The sequence below is a fragment of the Rhinoderma darwinii genome, chromosome 3 (assembly GCF_050947455.1).
Source record: "Rhinoderma darwinii isolate aRhiDar2 chromosome 3, aRhiDar2.hap1, whole genome shotgun sequence".
Classification (NCBI taxonomy): Eukaryota; Metazoa; Chordata; class Amphibia; order Anura; family Rhinodermatidae; genus Rhinoderma; species Rhinoderma darwinii.
In genome coordinates, this window is record NC_134689.1 from 193,566,120 (window position 1) to 193,584,675 (window position 18,556).

General features: G+C 44.6%; 1 protein-coding gene across 3 annotated transcripts in view; it reads left to right on the forward strand.

Annotated features, from left to right (window-relative positions):
- The first annotated feature begins 1,383 nt into the window (after positions 1-1,383).
- The window catches only part of LOC142749324 (transcriptional regulator QRICH1-like), a 49,569-nt gene continuing 32,396 nt past the window's right edge, over positions 1,384-18,556 (forward strand). For 2 of the 3 annotated variants that reach the window (XM_075857200.1, XM_075857201.1), the window contains exon 1: positions 1,389-1,936. The gene's annotated coding sequence lies outside the window, so the exon portion shown is untranslated. Of the gene's footprint in view, positions 1,937-18,556 lie in introns of all 3 variants that reach the window. The other variant, XM_075857202.1, reaches the window with a different exon arrangement.

Genomic DNA, 18,556 nt, shown 5'->3' on the forward strand with positions numbered 1-18,556 from the left:
ACACGAACGTGTTTAACATCTGTGATACGCACGTGAAAATCACGCGCGTCGCACGGACCTATGTTAGTCAATGGGGCTGTTCACAGTCCGTGATTTTCACGCAGCGTTTGTCCGCTGCGTAAAACTCACCGCATGTCCTATACTTGGCCGTTTTTCACGCATCACGCAAGCTTTGAAGTCAATGGGTGCGTGAAAATCGCGCACGGCACACTAAGCACTTCCGTGTGCCGCGCGTGATTCACGCAACAGTAGATAAGGAAATGAAGGAAAAAATAAAAGCACTTCCTTCCTTTTTCTAAACATCAAAACCGCGTATCATAAGGATGGCATATGCGTGAAAATCCCGCAGCCACGCACCATTCACTGATGACGCACAGAAACTGCAAAACGCACACGTTCGTGTGAATAAGGCCTAAAAAGGCCAATTCAGACGGCAGTTTTTTTTTTCAAGGACCATCCGTCAGTGATGAAAAAAATCGCAGCGTGGTCTATTTTGTCATCTTTTTCACACACTAATGGCCCATAGAAGTCAATGGTTCGGCATAAAAAACCGACGCCACACGAATGCCACCCGTTTTCTTTTTCACAAATGGTTGCCCGGAGACACTTGGGAAGTGAAACCAAGAAGTAAAGCTAGAGCAGTGTTTCTGAATATCAGACATGGTCACAAGCCACATATACGCACAAGAAATATCTCACGATGCTCTTTATGCTATTACCAATAGAAAATGGTGTTTCTGCGGTTAGGTGACCATCCTGGGTTTTTTTCCGTAAATTGGGACAATTGAGGACATTCGTCCTTTCTTTTTTAATGGACGTGAAAAATGGATAGCACACTGATGCCATCAGGACGGAAAAAAATGGAGAATCGCAGAAAACACGGATACAAAATTGTCAGTTTTTCACTGACTGGAGTTTTAACGCTCATGTGAATTAGCCCCTACATAAGGCCTCATGCACGTGCCATATTTAGCAATCATTTCGGTTTTTCATTACGATTATAAAGGGAGGCTGCCCATTCAGTTATTACTCCTTGAATATAAAGAAGTTATGCCCTGTGGCACATCTGTAACGTAGAATAGCTATAGTGTGGCGTTTATCACTAATTAAATACTGCTTTCTTCCATGTTTCTAGAATTTTTCACACATACGGGTTTCTCCATTAAGAGAAAGCACAGCCTATGGGTGACATCTTTGAATTTGTACCTATCTCAATGCATTGAATTGTTTGGTGCGGATGGAAAGCAGATACAGGACTGCGAAGGAAACAATACGGAGAGTCCAGCTCGGGAGGGCCCCGACGTACACCCCCGAAAATCATCAGTGAGCGCTGCAGCGAACGTGACTGGAGTCCGCGCCTTCTGTCGTGTCGTGCCGCGCCTCAACACGACGCTGCGCTCGAGTCTAGTCTTAGCTCCGGCCACCTCCAGTAATATACAGGAGCTGGAAGCTCAGGCGCCGAGACGTGATGTAGTAACACTACCTCTGGCACCCTTCGCCCTGGATAGTCTTATCATAACAACTAGTCAATATTAGCCCCTGGGTGAACAGAGCTACAGTACACGTGAGCGCTGCTGGGTATAGTGTCACCGCCTCCCCACGACCGTTCAGGCGGCTTCGTGTGTCGTGAGCGCGCATTGTACCGTTGTCTGGTGTAGTGACGTTAAAGGCGCGCCCCCCGCGCTCTCGTAACTGTGTATTCGGGGTCGGAGTTCGTGGGTAAATGCAAGATGGCTGCCGGCGCGCCCCGGACCTCCCGCCGCCTTTGACAGTGGTGACTGTGCGTGTGTGTGAGACAGCTGCGGGAGGAGGCGGATCCCGGGCACTGCTTGTACGACCGTCTTCAGCTGCCTGCTCCGAGTGCCCCCTCCTCTGTGTGTAGATGAGGCTGCTCGAACTCCCTGGAAGCCGCAGCCACCCCGGAAACAACAAAGAGGTAAATCAGTAATGTCCCAAGCCCCGGAACAGGCAGCAGTGATTCAGCGGATTGTAGCATCCCTCTCTCTGGCCATCTCCCTGTCACACCAACTGCTCTGCCGTCCCGTGCACACACACACACGCAGCGGTTACAGCAGAGGCCCCTTTAAAAGGAAAGGGTTAAAGAGCAGAATTGGGGGGAAAGATTCATGGTCATTCGCGGGCGTAGAAGCTGCAGGCGAGGTCGTCATCGTCTCAAAGTTTCCTCATGGAAATCCGAGAATGCTGCGTGGAAATCCGCCATACGCTCCATTTTGAGCAGATCTTGTTTGTTCTGCTAGTAAATTAATTGTAGCTTGAATAAAATGGGACTGGCGGATCTTTGTGTGGTATGCGGCCGCATAGCAGACCCTTACCAATGCATGTTATGTGGCCATGCTGGGTACCGTACTGGGCACTAAGGTGCTGCTATTGGCATGAGGTAACCATCCCATGAGTATTGTGGCGGTTTTCTTCGAATGTATGGATGGTCTCACTTGTAGAGCTGTGGAATATAAGTTGTAGGAATATAAGTTGTTTTATACTTAATAAATACTAGTTGTTCATTTGTAACTGTAGATGTAACAAATATATTGGCAGAGCTACATCGTATGATATATATATTTTTTATCATCATTGTTTCTTTTTTCATGTTTAAGGCTCTGTTCACACCTCAGTTATTTTCTGTCGGGCTTTAGTTGCTTTTTGACGGACAGAATAGCGTAGCATGTTGCAGTATTGCATCCATCAAAAAAAACGAATACCTGATGGAAATATGACTGATCCATTATAAGTCAGGGCTCCTGTAAAAATGGAAATCCTAACGCAAGTTTAAACAGAACCTAATTTATACTTTTTTTATTTTTGTTTAATGTTGTTATTTGCAGGCAAAACGAATATATATATATATCTCTAGTGAGAAGATGGCTTTGCATGCTGTAAACATTTCTTTTTGCCTTTTTTTTTTTTTTTTTTTAAAGTCTAAGTTGGATAATGGATTAGAATTAGGCAGGAATCAGTCTGGGCACCCGCACACACAGATGGATTTTGCTGCGGAAACTCCACAACAAATCCGCTATCGGCGTTCCGCTGCAGGTTCTCTGCCCATAAATCTGGATGAAAAAGCGCTTCGTGTGCAGGGGCTCTTGGGTATCCTTCACACACAGAATTTTTCTGGCATTTTAAAATGTAACAGCGATTTTTTTTTTTTTTAACCTCAAATGCCACAAACTGTCAATTTATCTTTCGCTCCTGTTTTGGAATTGTATCTGACCTATTCATTAAAAATGGACCAAAAGCCGCACCATAAAATCTGCACCCGTTTCCGTATCAAAATCTGCATGAAAAAAATGCAATAATAAGTGTGGATTTTATTTGCAAAATGACCAGCATTTTTCTTTTTTTTTTTTTCTCGAAAACTGACAAAACATGCACATGTCTCTGCAAGCCACGCTCAGATTCATGGAACAGCCCCAGAAATTTCTGCAACAAATCTGCTGAGTGTGAGCTTACCCTATTGGAATTGTGTAAAGTATCACCCACATACCTTTTTTATAAGACGTTTTAAAACGCCAAAAATTAACTTTAAAAAGCCTCCCCTCTCATCCTATCTGACAAGTTGCCGTGTCAAATGCCACTCCATCCAAATCCCGCCCCTGCACCGTGCAGTCCAGGTTGCGTCAGACTGGTTGAGAAGGGAGGGAACGGGGAGGTCAAGTGCAGGACACTTCCGGCTACAAAGGACTATGTACACCTTTGACATAGTTTATTTTAATAAAATTGTGCTTCAGTGGGATTGACACGTCCTGAATACATTTTATTAAAAATAATTTTACTTTCTGAGATACAGCTTCTTTGTATCCTATATACAGAGTAGCTGTATCTTGCACTGAATCCTGTATCCATCAGATCAGCGGGACTGATGGGTTCAGTGTCCGTGACCAATCAGCGTCATACAGTTATCCCCATTCATTTACCCTGCAGATAGAGTTATCTATATCGCTATGTGCAGCCACATAAATACTCTATAACATTACTGCAGTGTCCGGACAATGAATATACATTACCTCCAGCCTGGACAGGATGTGTATTCAGAATCCTGACACTTCTGTAGCGAATGTGTGATACTTAGGGCGGGTTCACACATGGCGGAATTGCACTTAAATTCCGCTGCGGACACTCCGCAGCGTTAATCCGCAGCGGAGCCGTTTCTACATTGACTTTCACTTTAATTTAGCAGTGTTCGTTTACACGATGCGTACAATTCCGCTGCGGAGCATAGGCTGCGGAGCGGAATTTGGTGTCCGCAGCATGCTCTGTCTGTTGCGGAGCAGTGGCGGACTCATGGCGGAATTTCTCCATTGACTTCAATGGAGATTCAAAGTTCCGCAATGAAGTCCGCAGCTGTCATGCACATGTCATGTGTGCTGCGGATGCGTCTTGCTTTTTTTACTTGACATTTCTTCATTCTGGCTGGACCTATGTATTTCTAGGTCTACAGCCAGACTGAGGAAGTCAATGGGGCTCCCGTAATGACGGGAGCGTTGCTAGGAGACGTCAGTAAATAGTCACTGTCCAGGGTGCTGAAAGAGTTACGCGATCGGCAGTAACTGTTTCTGCACCCGGGACAGTGACTACCGATCTCAATATACATGTATCTGTAAAAAAACATATAAGTTCATACTTACCGAGAACTCCCTGTTTCTGTCTCCAGTCCGGCCTCCCAGGATGACGTTTCAGTGTAAGTGACGGCTGCAGCCAATCACAGGCCAAGCACAGGCTGCAGCGGTCACATGGACTGGCGCGTCATCCAGGGAGGTCGGGCTGGATGCCGAAGGAGGGACGCGTCATAAAGACAACGGGCGGTAAGTATGAATTTCTTTTACTTTCACTAGGGAAAGTGCTGTCCCTTCTCTCTATCCTGCACTGATAGGGAGAAGGGAAGCACTTTTCCCGCAGTCCGCAGCAGCTAGTCCGCATCAATGTACTGCACATTTTGTGCAGATCCGCAGCCGTAATCCGCAACCCGGATTAGGTGCGGCATTGATGCGGACAGTTGCGGAGGAATTCCGCCATGTGTGGTCATGCCCTTACAGCAAGGCAAGCGTAATCTCGCGAGATTACGATGTAACCTGTCATTTAAAATGAGATTACGCTTGCCTTGCTGTAAATCTTACAAACGCTACAGAAGTATCAGGATGGAGGTGATGCCTATTGATTGTCAGGACACATGAGTAACGTTATAGTGTGTTTATGTGGCTGCACATAGCGATATATATCACTATGTGCAGTGTAAATGAATGGAGAGAAGTGTATGACGCTGATTGGTCAGCGTCATACACTCCTCTGTACAACGCCCACTTGGTCATATAGTAAAACACGCCCAGTTGTCCATTGAGAAACTCATTAGCATAAAGCTAAAATAGGTCGTAACTCCGTCAAAAATGATCGTTTTTCTAAATAAAAAACTTCTGTAATCTACATTACAGCGCCGATCACATCATGTACAATATAGGGCACTTATAATGTGGTGACAGAGCCTCTTTTTAAATAAGAACGAAATGGCCCACTAACCTGCATGGAATCTAATACCTTCCCCAGTCCACCATATCAAAAGCTTTTTCTGCAGCGATAGTGAGGAGGGCTGGGGACGGATGTGCTGCGGAATTTAATTCGATGTAATCTAAGACACCTATAAGTTTGCGGAACGGCCTCTTACAAAACCTACCTGGCTGAGAGATATACATTTCTGGAGAATGGTAGCTAATCATCTGCCATAATTTTAGACATTATCTTCATATCAGCATTTATTAGCGAAATGGGACGATACGACGCTGCTAGTTCAGGGTCTTTGCCCTGTTTATGAAGAACTTTAATATAAGCAGTATTTGAGGATTCGGGTATAGGTTTACCTGTCAGGTAACCATTATATAAGGAAACTAAACAGGGCATCATCTGATCTTTCAATATTTTATAATATTTATTGGAAAAATTATCTGTACCTGGTTCTTTCTGATTTGAGGTGCGAAATAGTATTTTGAATTTCTTCCACAGTTCTAAGCGCATTTCATTATCAGCTGCCATAATAGTAGGTAATCTTAATGTAGTGAAGGGGGTAGCTAAAAGGGGTCCACTGGTAAGAGAACTGGCATACAGTTTAGTATAAAAATCTCGCAGTATGTAATTGATAGTTTGAGGATGAACATGTGGTTTTCCTGTGGAATCTCTCATTCTCGCTATAAACCCAGAAGACCAAGTCGGTTTTGTCAATCTAGCCATTAATCTACCTGATTTATTTCCAAAACTGAAAAGTCTGGCTTTCATGGCCGATCTTTTTAATTTTACATCCCTATCCATCCACCACTCATAATCCTGTTTCGCCTTCTGCCACTTTTCTTTAGTTATCGATGTCGGTTTTGCTTGGAATTGTGTATCTATCTAAGACCCTGGCTGAAATCTTGGGCATTTTTCTTCATAGTCCTTTTGAGATTATATATATGATATCAAACTCCCTCGTAATACTGCTTTCGCAGTATCCCAATATAATTGGGGATTCTCTATATGCGCCCCATTCGTTCGTATTATTGCCACCAGCCCCGCAATTTTTCCTGAAAAGCCTCATCTGACGCTAAATTAGATGGGAAGTGCCATAGATAGTCTGAACCCCTAGGAACAGTATCATGTATATCCAACACTACAGGTGAGTTATCGGAAATGACCATATTCTCAATTTCACAATGCCCCACCCTTGGCAAGAGAGAATGCGACACCAAATCATAATCCTATCCTTGACCACGATTGATGGGCATGAGAATAGTGAGAATACTCTCTTCCCTCTGGATTGAAAATCTGCCAGGGGTCTATCAGACCTGTCCCTGAAAGGAAATCTGACAAAGTGTCGTCTTGTACAGATCTCGAGCAAACCCTCCATGTACGTGCGCATGTCCTATCCTCCCCCGGATGTAAAACAACATTGAGATCTCTGCCTAAAATTTTATTTTGCTGTGGGTCCGTTCCTAAAAGTGTACCAATTTCACGATAAAAGGCTACTTGCTTAGTGTTGGGTCCATATATATTATAAATACTTAAGTTGTCATTAGAACCTGCTAAATGTAAATTAATCCAACGACCCTCTTCGTCTGTAGTGACGTTGTTAACAGTGTAGGGTAAGTTTTTATGCAGCAAAACCAAGACTCCTTCGAGTCCATGGCTCCGTCCCACCCATAGTTTCTTCATACGAGCAAATTCTTCGTCTACCAGATGCATTTCCTGCAAAAGCGCTATATCTGTTTTAAGGCGTTTGAGGTGTCTTAATACCATCATACGCTTGTGCGGCGACTTGAGACCCTTAATATTCCAAGAAACAATTCTCATAAAAGACGAAAGTATTGAGTGATACCCGATGATCCATTTGCACCCCCCCCCCCTCTTGCCCAAAAACATCCCAACCCCACAAAACTAAGAAACAAAAAAGGTACACAGCATGAAGAAATCTCCACTTCCTCGGCAATCATGCTATCGGGCCAATAGACTTCACTTTCTTCCGACATATAAGAAGAGCACAGAGTATAACAAGAAATCTCTATGCTAGATAGACATATTTCCAGATCCATCCGCTCCACCTAGGCTTACCAGAGATTTACCAAAGCATATCAAACATAAATGCTCAAACACAAGCCCATCCCATGAGTAAATAACCGATCCACATTCTATTAGCCCCGTGTACCCCTGAGGACGCTACTTAGTGGCGAAACATGTCGGGGGGGCTGTTCATATTTTAGACACTGCCGCTGATCGGACTTATTGCTGCTACTGGTTACTGACAATTTAACTGAATAGGGAAGATACAATCCTATGTTACATGCAGATATGCCTGGTCAATCAGGTTACACATGTGTTTGTCCGATATCGGCTGGTGATAATTTTAAATCCTAATTGTGGTCTGTCCAGCTATAAGTAGCTAATAAAATTGTAACTCCTTTTTCATATATTAGTGGTGGCTGGGAAATAGGGTTGGCTGTTGCAGGCAGCTCCTTTCTATGTTTATGTATATTGTGCCCGCCAGCTACCAAGGGTCATATCCTCGTTCGTTTTACATTCTATTATAAAGCTCAAATCTAATGCCTATCGATCTGCAGAAAGTCATCCCTGATAAAGACCGAACAATATATCAGCACACAATAAAGGATATAGTTCCACTGTACATGGTATACATAAGACTGCAAGCATGTTGTCTATCCGCTGCAAAAGAAGAGTCATAATGGCTACCTTTCACGAGTATCGGCATAATCATCAGTGTTGCCCAACTGATGACTGTCATGTAGAAGGAAGTGCAGCTTTTCGATGACGTTCCAGAGGAGCTGGCAAAGGTGATGATGAATGCATTAGAGATTCCGAGGCATCCACAGCGTGAGACACAGATGCTTCCCCCTGCTTCTTGGGGCGTAAAATGTCTGCCGCTGCCTCAGGGGAATGGTAAACAACCGATGTGCCGTCTTTGTGAAATACTCTCAGGATCGCTGGATATAACCGCACAAATTTAACATGTTTGTTGTAAAGTTCTGAAAGAAATTCATTTTTAATCCTTTTTTTGTAACACAAAGTTTTACCAGAGAAACGCAACTCAATATTTATTTCCCAGGTTCTGCAGTTTTAGGAAATATCCCGCATGTAGCCCTAGTGTGCTAATGGGCTGAAGCAAAGGAGCACTTAGAGAATTTTGGGGCCTCCTTTTTATTAGAATATATGTGGTGCCAAAACAGTAGAAAATCCCCAAAAGTGACCCCATTTGGGAAACTATACCCCTCAAGGAAAGTATCTAGGGGTATAGTGAGCATTTTGACCCCACAGGTTTTTTGCAGAAATTATTGGAAGTAGGCCGTGAAAATGAAAATCTGCTTTTTTTTTTTTTTTTTTTTTCCAAAGACAATGTAGGCTTAGCTAATTTTTTTCTCATTTCCACAAGGACTAAAGGAAAAAAAAGCTGCACAACATTTGTAAAGCAATTTATCCCGAGTAAAGCAATACCCCACATGTGGTCATAAACGGCTTTGGACACACGGCAGGGCTTAGAAGGGAAAGAGTGCCATTTGGAGCTAAAATTTAGCAAAAATGGTTCAGGGAGGCCATGTCACATGTGCAAAGAACCGGAGGGGTCAAAACAGTGGAAGCCCGCCTCAAATGACCCCATTTTGGAAACTAAACACTTTGAGGAAATTATCTAGGGGTATAGCGAGCATTTTGACCCCACAGTTTGTTTTTTTGCAGAAATTATTGGAAGTAGGCCGTGAAAATAAAAATGTCAATTTTTTTTCATATAGTAGGCTTATCTATGTTGTTCTCATTTCCGCAAGGACTTAGGCTGGGTTCACACGACCACATTAACGTCCGTAGTGGACGGACGTATTTCGGCCGCAAGTCCCAGACCGAACTCCATGCAGGGAGCCGGGCTCCTAGCATCATAGTTATGTACGATGCTAGGAGTCCCTGCCTCTCCGTGGAACTCCTGTCCCGTATTGAAAATATGATTACAGTACGGGACAGTTGTCCTTCAAAGAGGCAGGGACTCCTAGCATCGTACATAACTATGATGCTAGGAGCCCGGCTCCCTGCACTGTGTTCGGTCCGGGACTTCCGGCCGAAATACGTCCGTCCATTACGGACGTTAATGTGGTCGTGTGAACCCAGCCTAAAGGAGAAAAAGCACCGCAACATTTGTAAAGCAATTTCTCACGGTTAAAAAATATACCCCACATGTGGTCATAAACGGCTTTTTGGACACACGGCAGGGCTCAGAAGCGCCATTTTACTCTTGGAGCTAGGATTTAGCTGGATATATGTGGAGACGCAATGTTGCTTTTGGTATAGTAAAGGGTAAATGAAGGATGAAATTACTATCAATCCTTGATACACAGGCCTGGTTTTTCGTGGCAGGTTTCACAGTGGTAAATAGTGTCTTTTCTAATTCCCCTTTTGGAACACACTCTGCACCTTTTTTGTGTCCTTCCCTTCTTTGCAGTATGGGACACTTCATTGGGGAAATGTTGCCCTGGTACCATATGTGGAGTATCGCTACCAGCAGATGTGCTTGGGCCCTCCCCTGCCTGGTTCCCAAATAGAAGTGCCTTGATCACCACCTCTTGGAAGTTAAGGAATGTCCCTGTCCGGCCTGCACATCGGGATAGCACATAAGCGTTATACAATGCCATCTGTATAATGTGCACGGCCAGCTTTTTGTGCCATGCCTTTGTTTTCCGTAGGGCACTATACGGCTTCAGTACTTGATCAGAGAGCTCAACCCCGCCCATGTACTTATTGCAACCCAGGATGCAATTTGGCTTGTGGGTCACTATGGTGGTACCTCATACATGGACAGGGGTGCTGCCGCTGCCATCAATTGTGGTCAATATAAGGACATCCCTCTTGTCCTTATATTTGACAAACAGAATGTTCTCGCTGCATAGTTCCCTGCTCTCACCCCTTCTGAGGCTTTGGCTAAGCAGTGTTTTAGGGAGGCCTCTCTGATTTTTGCGCACAGTACTGCATGCTGCAGTACTTGGCAGAAAGGCACCTAAATAGAAGTTATCCAAGTAAAGGTGATAATCCTTGTCCAGCAACGGGTGTTTTAAATCCCACACTATTCCACTAACTCCCAGGATGGGGGGGGGGGCATTCTTGGGGTTCCATAATAGAGTCCTTCCCTTTTGTAAACCCGTGTGTATACCCAGATGTACTCTCGAACAGTTTGTACAATTTAATTCCATACTTTGCCCTCTTGTTGGGCAGTTATTGGTGGAATTTAAGCCTCCCCTTAAAGAGGCTCTGTCACCACATAAGTGCCCTATCTCCTACATAAGGAGATTGGCGGTATAATGTAGGTGACAGTAATGCTTTTTATTTAAAAAAACGATCTATTTTTACCACTTTATTAGCATTTTTAGATTTATGCTAATGAGTTGCTTAATGCCCAAGTGGGCGTATTTTTACTTTTAGATCAAGTGGGCGTTGTACAGGGGAGTGTATGACGCTGACCAATCAACATCATGCACTCCTCTCCATTCATTTACTCAGCGCATAGGGATCCTGTTAGATCCTTATGTGCTGTCTTATACTAACACATTAACAATACTGAAGTGTTTAGACAGTGAATAGACATTCCACGGAATGTCTATTCACAAAATCTGCACTTCGTTACTCTGCTGTAACTACCACAGCCAGAGGACGCGTAATCTCGCGAGATTACGCGGTAAATGACACGTTACAACGAGATCACACTTCCTCTGCTGTGACTACCATAGAAACAGTAACGAAGTGCAGAGATTGTGAATAGACATCCCGTGGAATGTCTATTCACTGTATAAACACTTCCGTATTGTTAATGTGTTAGTATAAGACAGCACATAAGGATCTAGCAGGATCCCTATGCGCTGAGTGAATGGAGAGGAGTGCATGACGCTGATTGGTCCGCGTCATACACTCTCTGTACAACGCCCACTTGGTCTAAAGTAAAAATACGCCCACTTGGGCATTAAGCAACTCATTAGCATAAATCTAAAAACGCTACTAAAGTGGTAAAAATAGATCGTTTTTTTAACCCCTTCCCCCTGTTTGCATTCTGGGCCCTTATGGCCAAGCCATTTTTTTTCATTTTTCCATTGTCACATTCGAAGAGCTATAACTTTTTTATTTTTGCGTCGACATAGCTGTGTAAGGTCTTGTTTTTTGCGGGACGACTTGTAGTTTTTATTGGTACCATTTGAGAGTAGATGCGACTTTTTGATCACTTTTTATCACTTTTTTTTTAAAGTCCGGATTAACAGAAAACAGCAATTTTTCCATTGTTTTTTTATTTTATTTATTACGGCGTTCACAGTTCGGGTTAAATTTATTAACTTTATTAAACTTTTTTTTACTAGTCCCACTAGGGGACTTCACTATGCGATCCTCCGATCGCTATTCTAATACACAGCAATACTTTTGTATTGCAGTGTATTACTGCCTGTCCGTTTAACACGGACAGGCATCTGCTAGGTCATGCCTCCGGCATGACCTAGCAGGCATTTACTACAGGCAGACCTGGGGGCCTTTATTAGTCCCCCGGCTGCCATCGGAGACACAGACACTTGGCGATTTTATCGCCGGGTGTCGGTGGGAGAGAGAGGGAGCTCCCTCCCTCTCCCCAAAACCACTCCGATGCAGTGCACGCTATTCAGCACCGCATCTGAGTGGTTAAACGGATGAGAGCGATACTAATATCGATCTCACCCGGCAGAGCAGGGACGCCCTCAGCTACGTCTGGCAGCTGAGAGCAGGGAGATTTCACGGCTCCCTGCTCTGGTTACTTCTAATGCAGCGCCGTGGAATGGCGGCGCTGTAGAATAAAGCCCATTAATGACCGCCGTGAAAAGGCTTATCGGCGGTCATTAAGGGGTTAAATAAAAAGCACTGCTGTCACCTACATTATAGCGCCCATCTCCTTATGTAGGAGATAGGGCACTTATGTGGTGACAGAGCCTCTTTAAAATGAACAAGGGACTCGTCTATGGAAATATATTTCAGTGGTGTACACTTGTGAAAATTTGGTGCTGAAATGATCAATGAGTGGCCTGATTTTAAATAGACGGTCAAATGTGGGGTCGTCCTAGGGCGGGCACCGTGCATTATCATTATAATGCAAGAATTTTAAAATCGCTTTGAAGCGTGTTGAGGTAAAAAAAAACACAGATGCTGATCAGTGATGGCGGTCACTAACCAGGACTTCGTGGCCGCAGGGCGCACACAGTGATGCTGTGCTCAATTTTTTTAATTTGCACAGATGCTGAAAAGTGATGGTGGTCACTGATCAGCGCTCAGTGGGCACAGGACTCTGACAAGGAGGGTGGTGGATTGGGAAAGGGGTGGGGTGGGATAGGCCCAAGGAAAGGGCCAAAAAAAAGGTCTGTCTGATGACCAAAAAAAAAGACTGCTGGTGATCAGACAGCAGCAGCAAAAAGGGATCTTATTTTTTACACAGTAGTGCGATCTGCGCTACAAATCCCAGCAAAGCACACAGACAGTCTCAACCACTCGCAACTCTGCCTCAAACCGGAATCGCGGCGTGCAGAGCGGTGTCTGTAATCAAAACACCCGCCGGTGCTCTGATTGGTTGGTCGGTCATTACAGACCGATCACAGGGCTTCTAGAGGTGGCATCACTGCCACCTCCCTCTAACTGTGCCCCAATAAGTCCTGCAATTGGCCGGTCAGAATGGACCGACCAATAGCGGCGATCGTCTATGCGGGGGGGGGGGGGGTGACAACCTGGGCTAGTAGTAGAGATGGCCATCTTTACTTTGCCACGGTGCAATTAGCACTGGCGACTGCTTCCCGCTGCGCAATACCTATATGGCACTTTGCGTGAAGCACCTCCCAACAGCGCCGTAAATATGGTGCATGTCGGGAAAGGGTTAAAGTCGATTTTTGCTGTTTTGAATGAACCAAGATGTCTAACAAGGCCTAGTTTACACAGTATTTTGCAGGCAGGAATTTTTAGGCAGGCTTTGTTCTTCCTTCCCTTTTTTTTGCAGTGGTTTTCGTTGCGTTTTTCACACGCAGACATTGAGGACCGTGGGCAAAAAAAAACCGCTTTTTCTGCCTCCTATCTATTTCAGTGGGAGGTCGGTGGCGGAACTGCAGCAAGAAAGGACATCCTGCTTTTTGTTTTGTTTTTTTCCATGAGCCTCAATGGTTCGCGGTTTCCGTGTCAAAATCAGCGCCAAAAAACTCTGAACTGGGCCTACATGTATGTGGGCAATGTTTTTCACAATACAAGACCAGTGGTATAAACAGCTTAGAGGTGAAAAAAATGGTGACAAACTCCCTACAAAGGGGTTGTACCAGAATTGACAATTATCACCTACCAACAGAATAGGTGATTGTCTTATAGCTGGTACCCCCACTGATCGCGATAACCCCCTCCTTATTGCTGGACCACAGACTTTATATGAAGCGGCAGCGCACATTCTCAACCACCACACCGTTCAAAGTCTATGACGTCACTGTCCATATATGGATAGTGATGCTGGGGGCTTCTCCAGTAGCGGAATCCCCTGGCCTGAGTGTCGGAAACACTCTGGCAGGGGATTCTGCTCTTGGAGCCCCTGACGTCACTGACCAGAGGGATTCCTCTCCTACAGGGAGCTTCAGTGGTGCTATCTATGGGGGGGGGAGTGCTATCTACAGGGGGGGGGGGTGCGGTGGTGCCATCTTAGGGGGGGGAGTGATCTACACGGGGGAGGGGAGGTGGTGTTTTCAGGGGGTTGGGACCAAAAAACCCTGATATATAAAATCCATCAGGCCATGAAGAACGGTCACTAAAACTGATGACAAACGGCCATTAAAAGCGGATTGACCAGTTTTTAATGGCCAGTTTTTTTTTCACTCTCGTGTGAATGTAGCCTAAAGCCTCAAGTGCAAAAAATGGTGGATAATTAAAAATTTTAATTAGACGACCAATAAGGGAGTGTCAAATGTCCAAAACATAGCATTATGGAAAATAAAAAAGTGGGCATTAAAAAAAAAAAAGTCACTGAACCTTTGTTTGATAGTAGAGACAAAACAGTCTATAAATAGGGCAGTCTCATGACCAAGATTGGGTTTAATTTGCTAGAAAATAAAGTTATAAAAATTAGCAAATGTAATTAATTTTCAAATATGGATTTGTCTCAAGCTATCCACAAACCTATATTTCATGGCAGCAGTCTTGGGTACGTTCCCGTCGCTATTAGACACGGCTATGCGCAGTTCACGGTGTCCCATTCTTATTCTGAGGCCCATACTGTGTATCCTCAATGGGTACATGCTCCAGCCCGATGACCGCTTATATAGAGAAATCGATTTTAAAAGAATAAATATCAATTCCGTATTTGCATGGAAGCTAGGCGTGATCCAAGCCTTTTTTCAAAAAGTTACTTAAAGGTATGTTTTCACACACCGGATATGCTGCAGAATTTCTTCAACGGAAAGTCTGAAGCTGAATCTAAACAAACGCAGATAAATCTGTCACTGTTTTTCTGCAGAGGTTTTACCTGGGTATTTAGGTTTATGTTCGCACAAAGTTTTTTGACGCGGAAACCGCGCTGCAAAACTAGTCAGAAACAGCACGGAAATGTCACCCATTGGTTTCAATGGGAGGCGGAGGCGTCTTTTTCGCGGTAAAATTGCCGCGCGGGAAAAAAGCGACATGCCCTATCTTCGTGCGGTTACGCCTCTGACTTCCCATTGACTTCAATGAGGCAGAGAAAGCGTATTTCGCAGCGTTTTATGCCCGCGGTGCCCAATGTCCGCGGGTGAAAATCGGCGTGCAGGAAGAGGAAAGTCAAACTTCCAAATGGAATTTTGAGGCAGATATTCCGCGTGCAAAAAACTGTGTGAACATTGCCTTAGTGTTAAACATTGACTATAAGAAAGTATATGGACACCTGCTGATTCCCAGCAGGTTTTTTTTTCTGCGTTTCCTCTGCACAAACCGCGACAAAACAAATCTGTTGCAGTATTTACTCTCCCTATTTAAGTGTATGGGCCAAATATGCAGCTTCTTTTTTAGGGTGGTTGTTCCGGTGACAGATGTGCATGTCCATCAATTGAAGCCCAGCCAAGGTTACAGATCAAGGCAGAGCTGCACCAAACTGCACTGTGTGAATCTGGCCTTGTTTCCGTTATTTTCGGAAGAATCTTGGACGGAGGCCACTAACGGAGCACCCAACGCAGATGTGAACAGAGCCTTACAACAAATTGCAGGAAGCATTGCATATTTGAGTGTCTTTATCTTCACACAGAGATTTCCACAAAAACAGTAAGCGCCTGAAAAACGGGTGAAAAATCGGCAGCAGAACGCCTCCAAACATCTGCCCATTTCAATGGGAAAAACTGCGTTCTGTTGTGACGGGCCGTTTTTTTTTTTTTCAAAAACTGCCGTGTAAAAAAAAAAAAAAAAAGACACCGAAAAAGAAGTGCATGTCACTTCTTGAGCTGTTTTTGGAGAAGTATTACATTGACCCTATAGAAAAACGGATGTGAAAAATGCGGATGGATTAGAAAACGTCTGAAAACCAGGAGCTGTTTTCTCTTGAAAACAGCTCTGTATTTTCAGACGTTTCTGAGTTTGTTTTTCTATGTGGGTATGTGCACACACAATGTGGTGCTACATTTAGGCCTCATGTACACGACCGTAGCCATGTGCACAGCCGTGATTTTTGGGACGGCCGGGGGTGGAGTGTCACCCGCAAGCCGCCCGCAAATCGCGGGCAATGCAAATGGCCGCGTGCATTATTTCCTATGAGCCTGTACCGCAGAACACGGCCGTAATAAGACATGCCTGTGGTCCGGGCTCCTGGGCCATGCACGGACCGTGGAAACCACGGTCGTGTGCATGGGGCCGCAATTCTCCCGTGGATTTTCGGGGGAATTGCGGCCGCAAAAGCACGTTCGTGTGCATGGGGCCTTAAACTGGATTCACATTAAAAGTTTGGCCACTTTCACATGGGAGTATTTTTTGATCAGTTTTTTAAATCCGTATTTGGAAGCCAAAACCAGGAGTGGGTGCAAAATATGAAGCAGAAAAAGTAATGGAAAGATTTGTGCGTTCCACTGCTGGTTTTGGCTTCAAGATTCTGACCAAAAGGGTATGTGCACACACACTAATTACGTCCGTAATTGACGGACGTATTTCGGCCGCAAGTACCGGACCGAACACAGTGCAGGGAGCCGGGCTCCTAGCATCATAGTTATATATACGATGCTAGGAGTCCCTGCCTCTCTGCAGGACAACTGTCCCGTACTGTAATCATGTTTTCAGTACGGGACAGGAGTTCCACGGAGAGGCAGGGACTCCTAGCGTCGTACATAACTATGATGCTAGGAGCCCGGCTCCCTGCACTGTGTTCGGTCCACTACTTGCGGCCGAAATACGTCCGTCAATTACGGACGTAATTAGTGTGTGTGCACATACCCTAATACAGCCACATGAATGTAGCAACTGGCAGTTTTTTCTGGCAATTTTTTTTTTGGGGGCCCTTAAATGCTGTAACGTTTAGGTGGATATGCGGTTAGGCGCCACCACTTTCAAATTCAAATGCGATCATAGCAGCAATGTACTTTAACCCTCTTAAAGAAGCACTCCAGTATCCCCCCCACCATTTTAATATGTGGTGACCTGTAGTGTCATGTTGTGTATCAACTTACCTGGTGCTGTATTTCACAAGTAGTTGCTCAGTTCTGTGCCGCCGCTGGGTCATGTGATCTTTAGGCTATGTTCACATGGAGTATTTTGCAGGAGGAATATCTGCCTCAAAATTCCGTTTGGAACTTTGAGCCAAATTTTCCTCTCCCTGCACGCCGATTTTCGCGCCGTTTTTCGCCCGCAGCCATTCAGCGCCGCGGGCATAAAACACAGTGAAATACGCTTTCTCTGCCTCCCATTGAAGTCAATGGGAGGTCAGAGGCGTAAACGCCCGAAGATAGGGCATGTCGCTTCTTTTTCCCGCGAGGCAGTTTTACTGCTCGCGGGAAAAAGACGCCGACGTCTCCCATTGAAATCAATGAGAGGCGTTTTCGGGCCGTTTTTGCCGAGTTTTGCGACGCGGTTTCCGCGGCAAAAAACTCTGCAAAATACTCCGTGTGAACATAGCCTTACTCTGGCTCCCTGAATCCTACAGAATCTGCTGTAGGGATCTTAAGTCAGTGTCTTAATTCAAGTGTCTGAGAGCCTCGATGTGAGTTTCTTAGACTTGCATTGAAAAACTGACTTCCTCTCCGCAGATATATGCGGCAATATCAAATATCAATTTTTGTTATTTATATAAAACTATTTTGAAACACAAATCATGTACATCCAAGGGGTTAATAGAAAGTTAGTCGTTGAATATTTACATTATGCAACTTTAAAAGTGCTCATTGAAACATAAAAATCATTGAAATGGTTTTTGATCAATGATGCATAATAGTTTGCTCATTTATCATTCTGTCCTTTTAAAGGGTATAATTTACACATTGGAGATTTGTTGCAGAAATTTCTGCGACTGTCCCATTCATCTGAATGGAGCTTGTAGAAATTCAATGTGCTTGCTGCAGAAACAACCCCATTCAGATGAATGGAGGAGGTTTTCAGTCGCAGAAACTTTTATATCGACTACAAGGAAACAAATTGTAATAATAGATACATGTAATGCTCCGGTCACATCTGCGTTGGGGTCCCGTTCTGACGTTCCGTCTAAGGTTTCCGTCAGAACGGGACCCTGAGCAGACAAACTGACACCGACGGAAAACCGAGGTTTCCATTTCCATCACCATTGATTTCAATGGTGATTGAGCCGGTGCCCGTGGTTTCCGTTTTTTGTCTTTTATGCACTGGATCTGTCGTTTTGCCAGAAGCAATAGCATAGTCGACTACGCTATTGCTTCCGGCAAAACGACGGATCCGGTACACAAAAGACTAAACGGAAACCACGGGCATTGGCTCCGTCACCATTGAAATCCATGGTGATTGAAACCTCTGGTTTCTGTTCAGGGTCCCGTTCTGACTGAAACCTCCGAAGGAGCGTCGAAAAGGGACCCCAACGCATATG